Below are 18,284 nucleotides of genomic sequence, written 5' to 3' on the forward strand. Positions count from 1 at the left end.
CATAACATATACAACTTGCTTTTATTTTAAGGTAGATGCTATTTATGATGTTAAAAAATGCCCCACTGTGCATATACTTTGTAAGGTTTTCTACCATAAAAGAAGTGTTGTTCTTTGCCAAAGGCTTTTACTGCATCTGTCAAAGATGATTGTGTGGTTTGAGATGTTTTGGTTTTTAATATGATTATGTTGGTTGTTTTCCTATTGTTGAATCATCTTTGCATCACTAATATAATAAATCATTATAGTATGTTCAATAGGTTCAATAGGATTTTGTTTAAAATTATTGAATCCATATGCATTAATTACATTAGCCTATGGTTTTCTTTCCATGTTTTTTCTTTCCCTGGTTTAGGTTTTAGGACTATATTTGTCTCATAAAAGGATTTGAGTAGGATGGGTATTAATTGTTCTTTAAAAGTTTGATAGAATTATCTTGTGAAAACATCAGGACTAAGTTTTTTTTTTTTCCCTTAGATAGCTCCTTTAAAGCTTCATCTATTTTCTTTTCTGAGACTGAGATATGTAAGGTCTCTATCTCATCTTCTGATAGTCTGAGTATTTTACATTTTTGAAGCTAGGTCCCTATTTCTTTTGTCTTCTTGGTTTTGTAAAAATTAAACTTCACAATATGTTCTGATTTTCTTTTTATTATCTCTGGTTTTACTGTAATTTCACTTGCTCACTTGCTATTTTATTGATTTGATTTTCTGCTCTTTTAAATCAATTAACTAAGAGTTTGTCCATTTTATTAGTCTTTTCAGAGAACCTAACTTGCTTTTCATTTCTATTTTTTGTTTTAATTTAACTTTTCCCCTCACATTTTTAATATCTCCTTTTTTTCTACTTATTTTAGATTTGTTTATTTTTTAGTTTTGTGAATCTTAAAACTGTTCAGACTCTACTTCAGAAGATTTGATTAAGCTATTCCCCATTTTTAACAATGGAGGTACTTGGTCAGGAATGTCTTGAGAACTTTTAAAATTATTCCACCCTACTCAGACAGTGCCTTAGGGGAAGATAAAGTTGAAAATTCGTGATTGAACAATGTCCCTAACTCATACTTATAGTGAAGCTAAAACCTTAAGCTAGGTCTATTTTTAGATCTAATACAAAAAGGTGCTCAGTACCTATAAAGGTTAAATTAGTACCTAAAAGGTCAAGCAACTTACAAAAGGCAAGCTTAACAAAAGAGATGTGAAATACTCAGTAGATTTAATCTAACCAGAGAAGGCGAGAACAAAAGAAGATGAGAACTATGAATGGGCAGTCCTGGGGAAAAGTATCTACTGTGATTGGTAGATGTGAAAATTTAGAGGAGGTGACATAAGAGAAAATTTCTTTAAAAGGAAGGGACTTATTGAGTTGGAGGGAGTTTTTGGATTGGATGTTAGTTGGAGTTGGAGTTTGGAGGTTTGGAGCTTGCTTGAAGACTATCTTGTGGTGAGTGATAAAGACTGACTTGCTCTCCCTTAGGCTTAGGCCTAGGCCATTTGGCCTAGGCCCTTTCTACTATTTTCTCTTTCTCTCTCTCTCTCCTTCCCTTAATTCCTTCTTTTGTATTAATTAAAATCTCCATAAAACCCAGCTGACTTGAGTATTTTCATATTTGGGAATTTTCCCATGGCGACCACTTAATTTTAGATAAAAAATCAAGACACTAAAAATTATCTTTACAGTTTGGCCGAAACCTTTACAGTTTTGGCAGTTCACAGTCTTGGCAAACCACATTTTCACGGTTACAGTTTTCTAATTTTTAAAAATTCATATTCAGTTCACTTTTTTCTATTTTGTTAACATATATTTATAAAGATATGATTTTCCTTCTGGTGACTGCTTTAGTTGTATTCCAGGACAGTTGGCATGTTGTTTCATCATTATCATTTTCTTTCACAGAGTTATTGTTTCTATGCCTTTTTTTAACCCTTACATTTTTGTCTTAGAAGCAACTAATGCCAAGGCAGAAGAACAGTAAGGGCTAGGCAACTAGGGTTAAGTGACTTGTCCATGGTTTCACAACTAGAAATATCTGAGGTTGGATTTGAATACAGGACCTCCCTGACACCAAGCCAGGTTTTCTATCCACTGATATGCCTAGAAGTTCCCTGTGATTTATTCTTTAATCCACTAATTATTTAAAATTGTATTGGTAAGTTTCTGTTTAGGCCTCTATCTTTTGTTTGTGGTCCCCAAACCAAATTCTATATTTATTGTGTTATAGTCTATAAAGGATTTATTAACTATTTCTACCATCTTGCATTTTTTAAAAATATGTCTGCGTTCTAGTATGTGGTTGATTTTTTTCTTAAGTTTCATGTTGTACAGAGAAATAAGCATATTATTTTGTTTTCTCATTTAGAAGATACCATAACTCTCTACTTTCTCTAGAAATTTGTTCAGTTTTATATTTTACCTTTTTATTTACCTCTCTGTTAGACTTCTCCAAAACTGATAAAGGAATATCAAAGTATTTTGTCACTATTGGTTATGGATTACATCTTCTTGAAGCTCAGTTATTTTCTTAGTGAATTTGCATGCTAAGGCATTTGGAGTATGTAAGTTTATTACTGATATTGTTTTATTGTCTATGGTTCCTTTCAGCATAACATAGTTTCCTTGTTTATCCTTTTTTTATTTTTTGAATGCTTGTTTTTTGTTTTTGCTTTGTCAGATAGAATGATTGAAATAGCTGGTTTGGGGGACTCATTTAATACACAATAAACTTTTTCTATTCTACTCAGTTTTATTTTGTTTAAGTGTTTATTTTTTAAACGTGTTTCTTATAAGTAACAGATTGTATGGTTTTGTTTTCTTATCCAATCTGTCACTCTTTGTTTGTTTTATTGGATTGTTTAGTCCATTTACATTTAAAGTAATGAATTCAGCTTATATTTTCCTCCATCTGTCTCTAATATGGAACTTTTTTCAAGTTATGATTCTTCTTACCTGATTCTGCTCTCCTTCAGTTACTTTATTTTAATCTTTTTTTTTTTAAGGTAAACCTGTTCCTATAGACTTTCTTCTCCTCACTGCTGACCTCCTCTTCTCATTTGTCACTCCTTTTGGGGTTTTGTTTATTAGCTATTTTTATTCTCCTGCTTTATCTAGTTATATAATTCTTTCCTCAACTCCCTCCCCCCCCCTCAGTTTAGTCATGTAAATTCCCTTTCCTTGTCCTTCCATTCAACTAGTTTTGGTTTTTAGATTTTTAAATTACATTTTTTGCATCCCTTTCCAAAAAAGATTTCTTTCAATCTCTTCATTTTCCATGCTTTCTGTCAATTCTCAACCCTCATTCTTTGATTCATAATCTCCACATATCTGGCCTCTCTCTTTTTTCTGTATTAATCATGCATTCAAAGCTTCCAAGGTATCCAGTCTTAGCTTGCCCCTCTACTTACTTTCTGTCACTTCCTCATAGGACTATGCCCTAGTGATTCCCCTTTTCCATTGTGTCTCACTCTGAGACTAATGCCAGCTGTTGCAGGTATCAAAGAGGGCCCTGCCCCATCATAGAGCCTTTCTCCCCCTGCATCCCTGATTATACATATCATGCCTGATCCATACTGCCCTCTGGTTCTTTTTCCCCCTCACATTTGCCTCAGAATCTCTTCTCTGCATCCATGCTCTCCCAGGTGCCAGTCCCCCTTTGGGGTTCTATTAATTTCCATTTTCCTCTTTGAAAACTATTCTCTTTTCAAATCTGTTCCCCACACTGCTGCCTGAGTAATTTTCTTATTGCACTATCATTATGTTGGTCTTCTAGAGGAGCTAAGTCCTGCAGTAGATAGAACACTGATCCTGGAACTAGGAAGTCCCAAGCTTAAATTTGGTTTAAATTTGGTCATATATGCTTGCTAGATATGTGACTCTGGACAAGTCATTTAGCCTCTGTGTGCCTTAGTTTTCTCAACTATAAAATGAATGTACCAACAGAACCTAAGGTTGTCATTAGGGTCAAATGAGATAATATCTGTAAAGGACTTAGCATTGGGCCTAGAACATAGTAAGTTTAAATAAAACTTGCTCTCTTCCCTTCTCCTCCTACTCTGAAACTCCAATATCTATTTGTCACTCACCAAATAGTTTAAACTCTTGGCACTGGCATTTATGGTCTTTTGCAATTGTACTCTAAGCCAAATATCTAGACTTATGTCATGCTAACTTACTTATTTTGATGCATTCTTTTTTCACAGGATCATAGATTTAAAGCTCAGGGGACCCTTAGAGTTTATCTAATCCAATCCCAACAGTTTAAAAGGGAGACAACTGACACCCAGAGAGTCAGTGTAGCAGAATTAACAAGAGATCTCCTGATTGCAAGTCCAGCATTTTTTTTTTCACTATACTCATACACTGACTTTTTCAAACTCAACCCAACTGGACCACCTGTTTTCATCTTGACCTCTCTATCTCTGTGTCTTTTTTCCCCTGACTAAAATTAGTTTTCCTTTCTCTAATCCTTCAAAATCCCTTCCTTTCTTAAAGTCACAATTCCATTTACTATTTCCTTTTTCCTCCATCAAGATTTCCCTCTTACCTACCAGATACACTGGATGAAAATGGTTCCTCCCAAATCTTCTTCCTCCATACTAAGTACCGATTCTAAGGCAAAAGAATGGAAAGAGCTAGGCATTTGGGGTTAAGTGACTTGTGCCCAGGGTCACACAGCTAGGATGTGTCTGAGGCCAAATTTGAACCCAGGACCTTCTGACTCCAGGTATGGCTTTCTATCCACTGGGCTACCTAGCTGCCCTCCACATCTCATTTCTTATAGCAGTTTATTTCATTCTCCTTTATCCCAAGCACATTCTATCTTCTTTCTTTATTTCTTTAACTATCATATTACTTTCTATCTATTTAATGTAGGTTGACACTGTGGTATGCCTTTTTAAAAAAATCTTTGTCTTCCCTGTACCTTGACGAATGTCTTCCACATATCAAGCATTTAATAAGTCATTTTGCATTGAAGTAGTAGAGTCTGATGACTTAAAATCTAGTGTTCTTCCTCATATATCATTATGTTGTTATAATGTGTTAATGATGTTAGTGTAAAATCACATTGGTCTAGACAGCCTTATGTGGGTGACTGCTATACAATGGATATAAATATATACAATATATTTACATGAAAATGTAGGAATAGGAGGTAAAAGTGAGTCCATGCCTTTGAGCTTGAGTACCATTGATAGATTATGAAGGTTATATTATTATGTATAGAATAAATATATTATATAATAACAGTAATGATAATATATTGCATATTACTTGTTATGTATTTATAATGTGAATAAAAATATTATTATGGAGAAAGAAAGAAAGTTTCAGAAAAACATCCCTTTTTGCATTATTGATTACGCTAAAGACTTTGCCTGTGTGGATCACACCAAAATGTGGCAAGTCCCCAAAGAGATGGAAGTGCCATCTCATCTTAATTGTCTCCTAAGAAACCTGTATACAAATCAAGAAGCAACAATTAGAATTAAACATGGAATAACTAATTGGTTCAAAATTGTGAAAGCAATATAATAAGGCTATATATTGTAAATAAATACAACATTTATTTATTTAACTTATATGCATAGTACATCATGCAAAATGGCAGGCTAGATTAATCCAAAACCAGAATTAAGATTGCTAGGAGAAATAGCAATAATCTCATATATTTAAATGATATCACTCTGTTGGCACAAAGTGAAGGAGAATTAAGAATCTTCTTGATGAGGGTGAAAAATGAGAGTGTAAAAGCTGGCTTGAAGCTTAACATTCCAAGATCATAGCATCTGATCCCATTATTTCTTGACAAATAGAGGGAGAAGAAATGGAAACAGTGTCAGATTTTATATTCTTGGGCTCAAAGATCTCTGTAGATGGTGGCTATAGCCATGATATTAAAAGATTCTTGCTCCTTGGAAGGAAAGCTATGGTAAATTTTGACATCCTAATTGAAAGGAGAGACATCACCTTGCTGACAAAGGTCCCTCTAGTCAAGCTATGGTTTTTCCAGGAGTAATTTATGGTTGTGAGAATTGGATTATAAGGAAAGCTGAATGCTACAAAATCAATGCTTTTGAATAGTTGTGCTCAAAAAGACTTTTGAGGGTTCCTTGGACAGCAAGGATATAAAATCAATCAATACTTGAAGAAATTAACTCCTACTCTTCTAAGGATAAGCACTGAAGCTGAAGACTAATACGTTGGCTACATAACAAGAAAGAAGACCACACTCATCAGTCTGGGAAAGATTAAAGGCAAAAGGAGAAGGGGGTTGCCAGAGGATAAGATGGTGTCATAGAAGCAATGAACATAAGCTTGGATTAACTTTGGGAGATAGTGGAGGACAGAAGGGCCTGGTGTACTGTGGTCCAAGGGATTACAAAGAGCTGGACATGACTAATGACTGAACAAAAACAAATCACTGATAGAAACTGAGAAATCAGGAGAGAGAGAGCCAGGTTTGGTAGGAAAGATAATGACCTAAAGTGAATTTGAAGTGATGGTAGGATAACTAAACCAAAATACAACATTTATGCAAGCAGTTGGAGGTATAAATTAGCCTAAAGATAAAGATTTGACAATCACGAGGTTACCATAGAAGAGGAGATCATAGAGTGAATCACAAAAGACTGAGAATTGGACAATTACAATGTCCTCACATTTAGGAAAAAGAAGTAGTAAGAGTGACCAGACTTAGACAATTTATAGAGAGAGGAGTTGAGAATAAAAACTCATGGAAAAATAAAATATTTCAAAAGGGAAGAGATATTAAGTAATGTCAGAAGCTACTTTGAAGTCAAGAAGAATGACTAAGAAAGAAGTCCTTAGATTGGTCTTTCAGAGCTAGCCACTAGCAACTTTTCTGTATTACTATGGAGTGATGCTAGCAGATTTCAGAAAGAAGTGAGTATTTAGGAAATGGAGACAAGTTTGATAGCAGGAGAAGGTATCTGCCAAGTTCCTCACAAAGACATAAATCAGGACAATGAAATAAAAGGAGAATCAAAAGAATTCAACAAATGCTGCTACTCTTTTCTAAGAACACTGCGTGGTGAAAAGAACAATGGATTTGGACCCTGCCATGATGTGAGCTCAAGTCACTTATCAGTTTTGTGACCTTGAGCACAAAGCTCCCCTTTATCAATCTTAGCTTTCTAATTGATAAAAATGAGGGGGCACTACTTTTACCATACAAGTGCACTAGGTTGTAAAGATTTAATGCAATATATGTAGAGCACTTTGTAAACCTTAAAACAGATGAGCTATTATTATTGCCTTATACTTGCTTGTTTTCTTTGGCCAAAGGCTAGAAAATTAGACAACAAAGTAACTCTTCCAAGTATATGAAGAATGTAATTAAATTAAGGGGGAAATTTAAGGGGAATTTGATGTAAATGAAAATTTAAAACTCGGTGATTTTGCCAGAGCTACCTAGGAAGAGAATCTGTCCAAATGAGTTTAAGTTGATTAAATAAAAACTAAACAGAAGAGGAAACTTGTTGATGAAATTCAGGAAGCTGTAAAATTTTTTTATGGATGGACCATTCCAGTGACAGATTCATTTCAGCATGAATCATCCTAGCATAAGAAACAGAAATAATACTACTTGGGCTCTTTTGAAAAGGACTAGATTATGATTTTGACAGTCTCTGATTCTATAAATATTCCACTTCATATTTAAATCAGTACACATTGGTAGGTCTCTGTCAGTTTTTAGATGTGTCAGCCATAGTTCTTTCTTTCTTTTTTTTTACCATTTCAAATACACATGATTTTATCATTTTAGAGCAATCTTTTAATGGTACAGACTACATATAACCCATCTTGGGAGATGGTCTCATAGAATTTTTTGAAATCAGCACCTCCCCTTGTAAATGACCAACCAACTTGGCTGGGCTGGTTTACTAAACATTACTAGGTCAGTACTCAAAGTCCTTCTACTTTGGGAGGGCTTGCCAAAATGTGTGCTCTTCTGGCCTAACCTTTTGATAAGATTAACATTTTCTGGAGACCATATCTTAATTTGTAATTATTTATTGAATAATAAAAAGTGAACCAGAGAAAGAAAAGGCACCAACTATATGTGACTGGCTATTCCCTTCACAAGCCTTCTTCCTAGCCAGCTGCATGAGCTGGACCTCAGGTGTCCAGGGACGTTCTTCTGGGCAGCCCCAAGCCTATTTGTGTACATGTCAGGGCTCCCCTAGTCATTGCTCCCCAACTCTGACAGTGGATTTGGACCCTGCCACAATGGGAGCTCAAGTCACTCAGGAGCTTATTAACTCCTAGCCTCCTTCCCCTGAGCCAGGTGTGTGGCCACGCTACTACTGCACATCAGTGCTCTCCTAGTCATCTCCTTCCTTTCTCTGCAGTTCTGAGACAAAGAAGCCCTATTTTCTTTCCCCAGTCCAATTCTATGCTCCTTGTGAAGTTACTTTTCTGAGTCCCACTGATGTGGCAGCCTGGGAGGACTCCACTTATTGCCTGCCTCCCAGAGATACGGTTCAGAGGTTCAGAAGTAAGATCCTTTGCTTTAAAACCCAAAAGCATCTTGACAGGCTAGTGTTAAATTTTCACACTTTAAGAAGACCAAGTCATCCAAATATGTAAATCTGTATTGCATGATAGCACATGTATAACCTATATCAAATTACTTTACTGTCTCAGAGAGGGAGAAAGAATTTGGATTGCAAAATATCAGAAAACAAATGTTAAAAATTGTTTCTATGTATAATTGGAAGAAAATATAATAGAATATTTTCTACTCTCTCTGGAGATTCTATGTCTTCTCTGGAGAGAAGACCAAGTCATCTCATTGCCATGATGAGGTACAAGAGTAGTATTTTAGTGGTCATGTCTGTTATAAGAAAACCAGAACTTTTATGGGGTCCAAATCATTGCTTTTGGTTGTTGGAGGAAAAATTGACAATGGCTAGAGTGCTGGGGTTGAAGGTGGAATGACCTGAGTTCAAATGTCTCCTCAGACACTAACTAGCTGTTGTGACCCTTGGAAATTCCTTTAATGTCTTTGACCATCAGTTCCCTTATCAATAAAATAGGAACACCACTATCTACTTTCCAGGAATAGTGGTGTTCCTATTTTATTGATCAGGGAACAAAAAGATAAAGTGGTTTCCAGATTTTAAAGCACCAAATAAATGTGAGTCTTTATTATGTTGGAAACTATTTTCAACCTATTTTGGGCCATTTGGTTTGGTTTCAAGGAAATTTTCCATACAAAATCTTCCTGATTAGTTATAAGTATATTGTAGAATTTTCATAAAATCCAAGATTTAAAATTTTTTTGAGAAAATTTCAGGAAAAGAAGATTGCTAATTCCTCCAATTAAGAAAATGAACTACTCAGAGAAAGTGCTATAAAGAAACATCCACTGCATCAGAAGATCCAGAATGGACTTTGGGATGTAAATATGTAAATGACTGAACTGAAGGAGGTTGAATACAGTTATTCTGAATATAAACTCTTATGCCAACGGGAACTGCACCCTACTTGGTTTTTTTGTCAATGTGCCTAGCAAACATTGGTTTTTCTCTCTCTCTTTTATTCCTCTCCTATCTTTAACTATTGTAGTTTCCTCTTAGAAAAGTGCAATATTGTATGCACCTATAGCTAAAAGATCTTTAGAGGTATAAGCTGGTTATGTTAAATGATTCACTGGGGAGACTAGTCTCCCTAAAGAATCACAGGGGGGGGGGGAATGGTGAAGATAGGATTAACTCTCCCCTTGCCTACTTTTACATTAGTCAACAAAAACGGAAAATACCCCTACTTAACACTAAGTAGGGGAGGTTTGCAAACCACTTACTATAAGTGGGTAAACACCCCAGAGGCGACTAACTATAATAAGGGACTAATTTGATTGGTAATTGATAACTAAAGATCAAGCAGGTATCTTCTTTCTTCTTCTTTCCCTCCTTCTTCTCTTCCTTCCTTCCTCCTTCTTCCTCCCTTCACCTCCCTTTTGCCTCCCCCCTTCCTGGTGAATCTCCTTCTGGTTTCTCTAAATCAACTCAGGGGTAAGTTTATGATGTTTCAAATGAAATGCTTTTTCTCTTCTCTATCTTGAATAAAGGGTTTATTGGGAAAGACAAGAAAGGATAAGAAGTGGAGGGAAAGAGGGTTTGGGGGTTTCCCTAAGTCTTAGATTTCCCTGAGTCTTAGATTGGAGGATGGTGGAATATAGTTCAATTGGAGAAATGGCTGATAGGTCTGGAAGTTCAGTCACTATCACAACAGATCTAGTCAGAGAGAGATATCTGGACTTTTGTCCTTCTTTCTTCTATCTTCAAGGCCAAAAGACCACTTTCCTTTTTTTAGTCTCCAAAACCAAGAGAGAAAAAACTCCTTTTTCTCTCTTTCAAGGCAAAAAGGTCCAGCCAACAGTTGGTCTGGCTTCCAACTGCCTTTCCTGGTAATATTCCAAATAGGACACTCTCTTTTGACTGACAAGTCATCACTTAGCTGCTCTAAACTCCTGCTACAAAATCATTCTCGATTTCTCACTTCCACATGACCATCCCCTGGGCAGTGCTAAGCAAATTTAAAGACTGCAATTGGCTCCTGTTAAGTGGAGGAAGAGACAGGAAGTGATGTGGAAAAAGGACTATAAATGGTCCTGAACTTCCTGTCTGAGAGGTCTTTGTCCTGTATTTTCGGGTTGAAGGACCTTGGACTGGGACTGAGGCTTAGAGCTATGACTTGGACCTGGGACTGTGGCTCTTGGACGGCTTCTGGTAAGACTACTCCTGAATCTTCTCCTTTGGAGTTTCAACATGGGTGAATGAAAAGCTGACTCTCCTTTCCTGGCTTCTGGAGAGATTATTTCCAGAGAGGCCTCTCCTTCTTGGAGGTCACATGGGTTGAACTCTTGTTTAATTCACCACCAAGTCCTCTGACTGAGGGGTTAACAAGAGCCCTGCCTGAGTCAAGCTGGGACTGAATCAACATTTTAGAGTGATAGGCTAGACTTCTTTTCTACCCTCTTTTACATTCCTTTACTTTCTCTCTTTCCACCTTTTTTTTTTAATAAAACTACTAAAAGTTATTTTGGCTTGAGCTATAATATTTTTAAATCAGCAACCACAGTATTATCTTAGATTTCTCATATATTTAGTCAAACCCTTAATTTAATTCCTTACAGTATTAATTCCCAACCTGCCTTATCTTTAATAAATGTTATTCCATTCAATCAGTCAACATTTATTAAGTACTTACCATTTACCAGACACTGTGCTGAGTGCTGGAGATACAAAATGAAGCAAAAGACAGTTATTACATTGGAGGGGACTCCACTTCTTATACTTGAATACCATTCCTCAGAGATGGCATCACTAGCTGGGAGCCTAGAGAACTCCCCAGACCTCCTTAAGGGTACCAGAGAGCTTTAGGGGAGGGTTGAAATGTTCCAGATAGACCTGGCCTCCAGGCAGTAGGGGTCTGAGTAGTCAATGTTATATCAGTTTTAATGAAAGGAGGGAATTCCTCAGCAGACTGATGAATTTTCAATGAGATATGCATATTTTAATTTTTTTGTAAAGAGTTTTAGTTGGATTTTATTCCTTTATAATTACTTTGTGGTTATTCAATTTAATTTTTACATGGTTGTGCTCTTAAATAACTTTTTAAATTTAAATTACTAACAGGAGTAATAGCAAAGTGCTAACATTTCTATAGTACATTAACATTTGCAAAAGATTTACATAGATTATTCATTTGATCCTTCCTTACACTGAAGGAGGCTATTATTTTATCCCCATGTTATAGTTAAGAAAAATGAGGCTATGAGGGTAAATGACTTGTCTAGCATCACATAATTATTAAGTATCAGAAAGCAGAATTTGAACTGAAGCCTTGACACCAAATTAATTATCCTGCCTACCTGTCTATTACCATTAACACTTTTTGATAGGGATTTAGAATCATGTCCATTGGGCCATAAATAAAACTGTGTGTATCCTTTGACCCAGCAACACCACTACTAGGTCTGTATCCCAAAGATAGGAGAAAAGGACCCATTTATACCAAAATATTTATAGCAGCATTTTTTGTGGTGGCAAAAAAGCCCCTGGAAACTGAAGGGATGTCTGTTAATTGAGGAATGGCTGAAAGGTTATGTTATATGATTGTGATAGAATATTATTTTGTGCCATAAGAAATGATGAAGAGGATGATTTCAGAAGAACCTGGAGAGACTTGTATGAACTGAGACAAAGAATAGTGAGCAGAACCAGGAGAACACTGCACTCAGTAACACCAATATTGGATGATCATCTACTGTGAATGTCAACTATTATTAGTAATGCAAGGATCCAAGACAATTCCAAGGGACTCATGACAAAAATGCTACTTACTACCATAAATGAAATGACAATGTCTGAATGCAGATTGAAGAATTCTTTTTTTCTAATTTAATTATTTTGAGTATGTGTGATAAGTCTTTCACAACCTGACAAATATGAAAATGTGTATTACATGATAGCACATGTTTAACTTTTTCAGATTACCTGTGATGGCAGAGAGAGGGGAGGGAAGGTAGAGAGGGAAAAAAATTGGATAGCAAAATAAGTGAATGCTCAAAAACTCTGTGTGTGTGTGTGTGTGTGTGTGTGTGTGTGTGTGTTAAACCCTTACCTTCCATCTTGGAATCAATACTAAATATTGGTTTCAAGTCAGAAGGGTGGTGAGGGTTGGACATCAGTGGAATAGACTTCAGGTAAGTGACCTTAGTAAGACAGTCTATGACAAGCCCAAAGATCCCAGCTTTTGGGACAAAAATTCAATATTTGATAAAAACTGCTGGGAAAATTGGAAGACAGTGTGAGAGAGATTAGGTTTGGATCAATACCTCATACTCTACACCAAGATAAACTCAGAATGGGTGAATGACTTGAACATAAAGAAGGAAACTATAAGTAAATTATGTGACCACAGAATAGTATACATGTCAGACCTTTGGGAAGGGAAAGATTTTAAAACTAAGGAAGACTTATAAAGAGTCACAAAATGTAAAATAAATAATTTCAACTGCCATCCACATTCAGAGGAAAAACTGTGAGAATGAAAACACCAAGGAAAAACAACTGCTTTATTACATGAGTCAAGGGGGGATATGATTGGGGATGTAGACTCTAAATGAACATCCTATTGCAAATACCAACAATATGGAAATGGGTTCTGATCAAGGACCCATGTAATACCCAGTGAAATTGCATGTTGGCTATGGGAGGGGTGGGGGAGGGGAGGGAGGAATAGAAAATGATTTTTGTAACCAAGGAATAATGTTTGAAATTGACCAAATTAAAAATAATGTTAAAAAATTAAATTAAAAACATTTAAAAATAAATAAAAAACAAAATAAAAGGGTTTAGTTCTCACCAAAAAAAAGTTAAGAACACTTGTTCAAAGGTTACTTTCCATCTATTCTGTATTTCCTTTGTATGTTCTGTCTTATAAATGCTGTCCCTCATGAAAATGTAAGCTTCTAAAAAAAATAAAAATATATCACTCAGGGTGAACTATGATGTTTCAAATGAAAATACTTTTCCTCTTCTTTATCTTAAGCAAGGGGTTTATTTGGGTAAGACAGGAAAAGATGGAGAATTGAGGTAAGAGGGTCGGGGATCTCCCTACACTACAGGTTGGCCTTAGGTTGGAGGATATTGGGATAGAGTTCAAATTGAGAGAAATGTCTTTCATCAACAGAGCAAGTCAGAGAGATATCTGGACTATTATCCTTCTTTCTTCTGCCTTCAGTCACCAGGGACCACCACTCTTTTCTGTCTTCCTCCTTCCCTGATATCAGGCAACAGAGAAAACCCAGAGTTCAGCCAGCCGTTGGCTTTGTCGTCAACTGTTTTCCCAGGAACATTCCAAACCAGAACCTCTGGTTTGACTGACAGGTCACCACTCAGCCATTGCTTCTGCCTTTTACATGCTTCCCAATTCCTCTCTTCCACAGCTCTCATACACAGAGCCTCCTAAAAATTGTTTTTGCATGTAGTTAGAAAACAAAAATATAATAAAGTTTTGTGGAGAAAAAGAAAACTTTTAACGAAAAAAGAGTACCAATGTAGAGATATTGAGCTATAGTTGTAGAAAGAGTTATTTGCCTGGGGATACAATTGCACCCCAATTTACCATATTAAAAGATGCTTCCCATTTCTTTGGGTGGCAGTATGAAACAATGAGAGTTGCTTCTTATTCTTTATGTGACACCAGTCAAATCCCTTTAATATTCCAGGTCTCAGTTTCCTGATCTTTAAAATGAATGTATTAGACTAAACTTAGTGCATTCTAGTTTTTAATCTTGTCAATAGTCTAATCAGAAAAATAACACCAAAACAAGAAAGAAAATATAAACAGCAATTTAATTGCTACAAAATAATATAAGGAAACTATAGAGAGTTTCTGGAGTGTTGCAACAAAAACAAATCGTGGCTGCAATAATTTTAATTCCCCAAATCACAATCCTGCTAAGTATATACCAGTAATTATCCTTAAAATGTATATTAATAAGTCAACAAGAATATATTGAGCATTTACTATGTGCCAGTGATTTTGATAAGCACTGGTGATCCAAATACAAGTGGAAAAGGGTTCCTGCCTTCAAATAACTTTGATTCTTTAGGTAAAAAGAAGATTCATTCTGTCTTTATTGATTCCAAGAAATCTGGGAAGACCCAAAGTATTTTAGAGTGAGAAAAAATAGCTAAAAGAAAAATATGCATGCAAGACAACAATAACAACATATCTGTGTGGAATATAAAGTGAAGAAGATCTGAAAGGATCACAAAATGGAAGAGAAGATAGATTCTGCTCTGTTACAAAGCATATCCTTGGGAGTTGTGGGGGGTGGAGTGTGAGGTTGTGTACTATCAACAAGTATTTATTAAGGGCTAGGAATACAGAAAAAGAACAGAAAGAAAAACCCAAGAAACTTAGATTTTAATGGAGAAAGAGCATAAGAAAAGGAGCTTAAAAGTGGGGGGTGGGGAAATCTAGAGGGTCAAAAGTGAAGTTGGGAGAGGAAAGAAGAAAGCTTGTCTTGGGCCATACCTCACAATGTAGGTTCTTATAGGAACTAACCAGGGGGAGAAGAAGGTTGCTAGGGTAGAAGGATATTGTAAAATTGAGATTTGAACTCTGCACTCCATTCCCCAGAAGTTCTTGCTAGCTCCCAGAATGCCCTCTAATCTCACTGAATTCTCACGTGGGCCGAGATCAAGAAGGTATTTGACCTGATTGCAAAGGGTTTGGGGGCTCTTTTGGACTTCCATTTTGGAGCAGACGTGGCTCTTTTCATAATGTAGGTGAGGTCTTGTCTAGACCTCTCTGGCCTAGGCACGTGTTTCTTATTTTGTATTTTCTTTAATCCTTAACCTTTAATAAACCTCTAAAATATAATACTCCTTGCAGAGAGAAACTAATTTCTACCTGCCTCAGTCTCCCCTAAATTTTAACTGTTACAATATTCCACAATGGGGAGGCCACATGCATTGAGGGAAATTTTATGGTGGTGAAGTACAGAGCATCAGAAACAGAGCCAGAGGAGGAAAGAAGGATGACTGTCTTGGGTCATATAAACAAACCAAAAAAATATAACAAATATATAATAAACATATGAAAAGCAAATATATAAACAAATATAGTACCTTGTAATTGGTAATGGACCTAATAATATTTTGGAAAATAACTGCTATGAGATATAACAATAAAGCTATAATAACACATTGATATATTGAATTATGGCATAAAGTAATGGAATTTATTGACAATTTCAGAAAAAATCTCAAATTTACTTATAAAGAATATACAAGTTTAGTAGTGTTTAATTTAGTAATACCAAAATGAAAGCCACTTGATAACCTTGACAACCAGAGGGATTTCAGATCTACCAATAAATTTGGGTATTTATCATGTTTTGATGATATTTAGGTGATTTTTTCTAGGCAATGAATATATAGCCTGGGAATTTACATTTTAAAATTATTATTTATTTTTAATATTCATTTTAAAAAAATTCTGAGTTCCAGATTCTCTCATTCTCTAGCCCCTGTCCCATCCACTGAAAAGGCAAGCAATACGATACCAGTTATATATGTGAAATCATGCAAAATGTATTTTCATATTTTTCATGTTGCAAAAAGAAAAAATGAAAGTGAAAAAATTATACTTTGAGTTGCATCCCGAGTTTATCAATTCTCTTTCTGGAAGTGGATGGCATTTTTCATCATGTGTTCTTTGGAATTGTCTGGGATAACTCTATTGATCAGAATAGCTAAGTCTTTCACAGTTGATCATTGGTACAATATTGATCTTACTGTATACAATGATCTCCTGGCTGTGTTCATTTCACGCTGCATCAGTTCATATAGGTCTTTCTCTTACCTGGGAATTTCAATTCCAAAAAGTAAATTATTGTTATGTAATTGGTCAGCATTACTTGAATTTATATAAGATTCACCTGAATTATAAAAATAAAATAATAATAACCTTCAAGTCATTCTCCCAACTAATTACTTATAGACCAATGAACATTTTGTAACAGTCAATTATGGGGTCATTTTATCCTAATCTACAGCTGTTCCAATAAAAAGGTTTGATTTTTTCTCCTCTTAAAATTCTGCAAAACCTGAACTAATATATTCCTACTTATATTTCCATAGAATTTTAATTAGAATATAATTTAAAAACAGCTATTATGTTTTATAAATAGAATCAAAGTGTAGTTATCAGCAGTATTCACACACACAAAATCAGAACACAGTAATCCAGGAAAAAAGTTCTGTTCCTATCACCTCTGTTGGTTTAGCCTATCCTTTTCCCCATTTAAACTGAGCCCATAAAAATAAGACCTTTTCACTTCCTGTACTTGTTGAAACCCAATTTATTCAAGAAATGTATCAAAATTATGAAGTTTCCAAAGGAAACAGAAAAAAACCAAGCTGTTGTAAGTTCATAAATGTTCTTCACCTTTACAACTAGACCTTAAAAGCATCTATGCTTTGTATCACTGGAGGACTAGTTTCATACTTAACTTTTTCATTGCTAGAAGCAATTCTGAAATTCAAGACAAAAGAATGCCTTTATCATTGGAGATAAAATAAATAGAGCTCTGGAAAAAGCTAATCATAGCACTTAGTAACTGAATTGCTTGCCTCTTTTAATTTTCATTACCAAACACATCTGTGTGTATGCCAAGGAAACTGGGACTCTTTTGGGCTGGAATATAATCTCCAACTAAATTTCATTGCCCCAGGGAGCAAGTATATAGATGTGCTACTCCCATGAACGACTTTTGTTGCCAATACAATGGACTCTATTAATATTTTGAAATTCTATTTCTGAGGGTAGGAGACATATGAAATATAGAACATTAAATATCAATCTATCAGTCAGTCAAAGAGCATTTATTAATCAGTTACTATTTGCTAGGCACTGTGCTAAATCCTGAGAATTGAAAGAAAGATATGAAACAAATTAACAAAAAAGAAACTTGAAAAATCTTTCCCTTCAAGGAGCATCCTTTCTAATGGGGTAAACAACATGCAAATTTCTAGGTAAATATGAGATAAATACAAAGTAGATTGGATGGAAAGTAATCTGAGAGTTTAAATTACTGGAAAAGAGGTGAATAAGTGGGAAAAACCAAAGTAGAAGGTAGAATTTGAGTTTAATTTTCTAGGAAACCAGGGAAATTAGAAATCAGAGAAAGAACTGTTGGAGTTTGATGCAGATCAAAGAATGCTTTCACATCAGTTTATTTATGAGCTTTATTTTCCAGTTTGGGTTTTGTAGGAGTGTGCTCTTTCTTATGACAATGACCAATATGCAAGTGCATTTTGCATGATAGTACATGTATGCCTCAGATAAAATCTCTTACCATCTCTGAGTGGGAGGAGGGAAGGGAAGGAGGAGGAAGATATTTTGGATCTTATAATTTTGGAAAATATATGTTGAAAATGATTGTTACATATAATTGGGGGGAAAAAGTCTCTGAATTAAAAAAACAAACAAATGGAGAAATGGGAGAGCTGGGAGTAAGAAGCTCATTCCAAGCTTGGGGAAGAGTCAGTGTAAAAGAACTGAGATAAGAGATGGAGTAGAGAAACATCACATCACTACATTTGCATGGTAGAGTGTGTGAAGAAGAATATAGGATAAGAAGGCTGTCAGGGTAGAAAAGGGGCCAGGTTATAAAAAGTTTTATATGTTAATTTGCTATTCTATTGTTTCAGTAGCATAAAAGCATAAAACTTTTTATGACC

Source organism: Monodelphis domestica, chromosome 3 (assembly GCF_027887165.1).
Source record: "Monodelphis domestica isolate mMonDom1 chromosome 3, mMonDom1.pri, whole genome shotgun sequence".
Lineage (NCBI taxonomy): Eukaryota > Metazoa > Chordata > Mammalia > Didelphimorphia > Didelphidae > Monodelphis > Monodelphis domestica.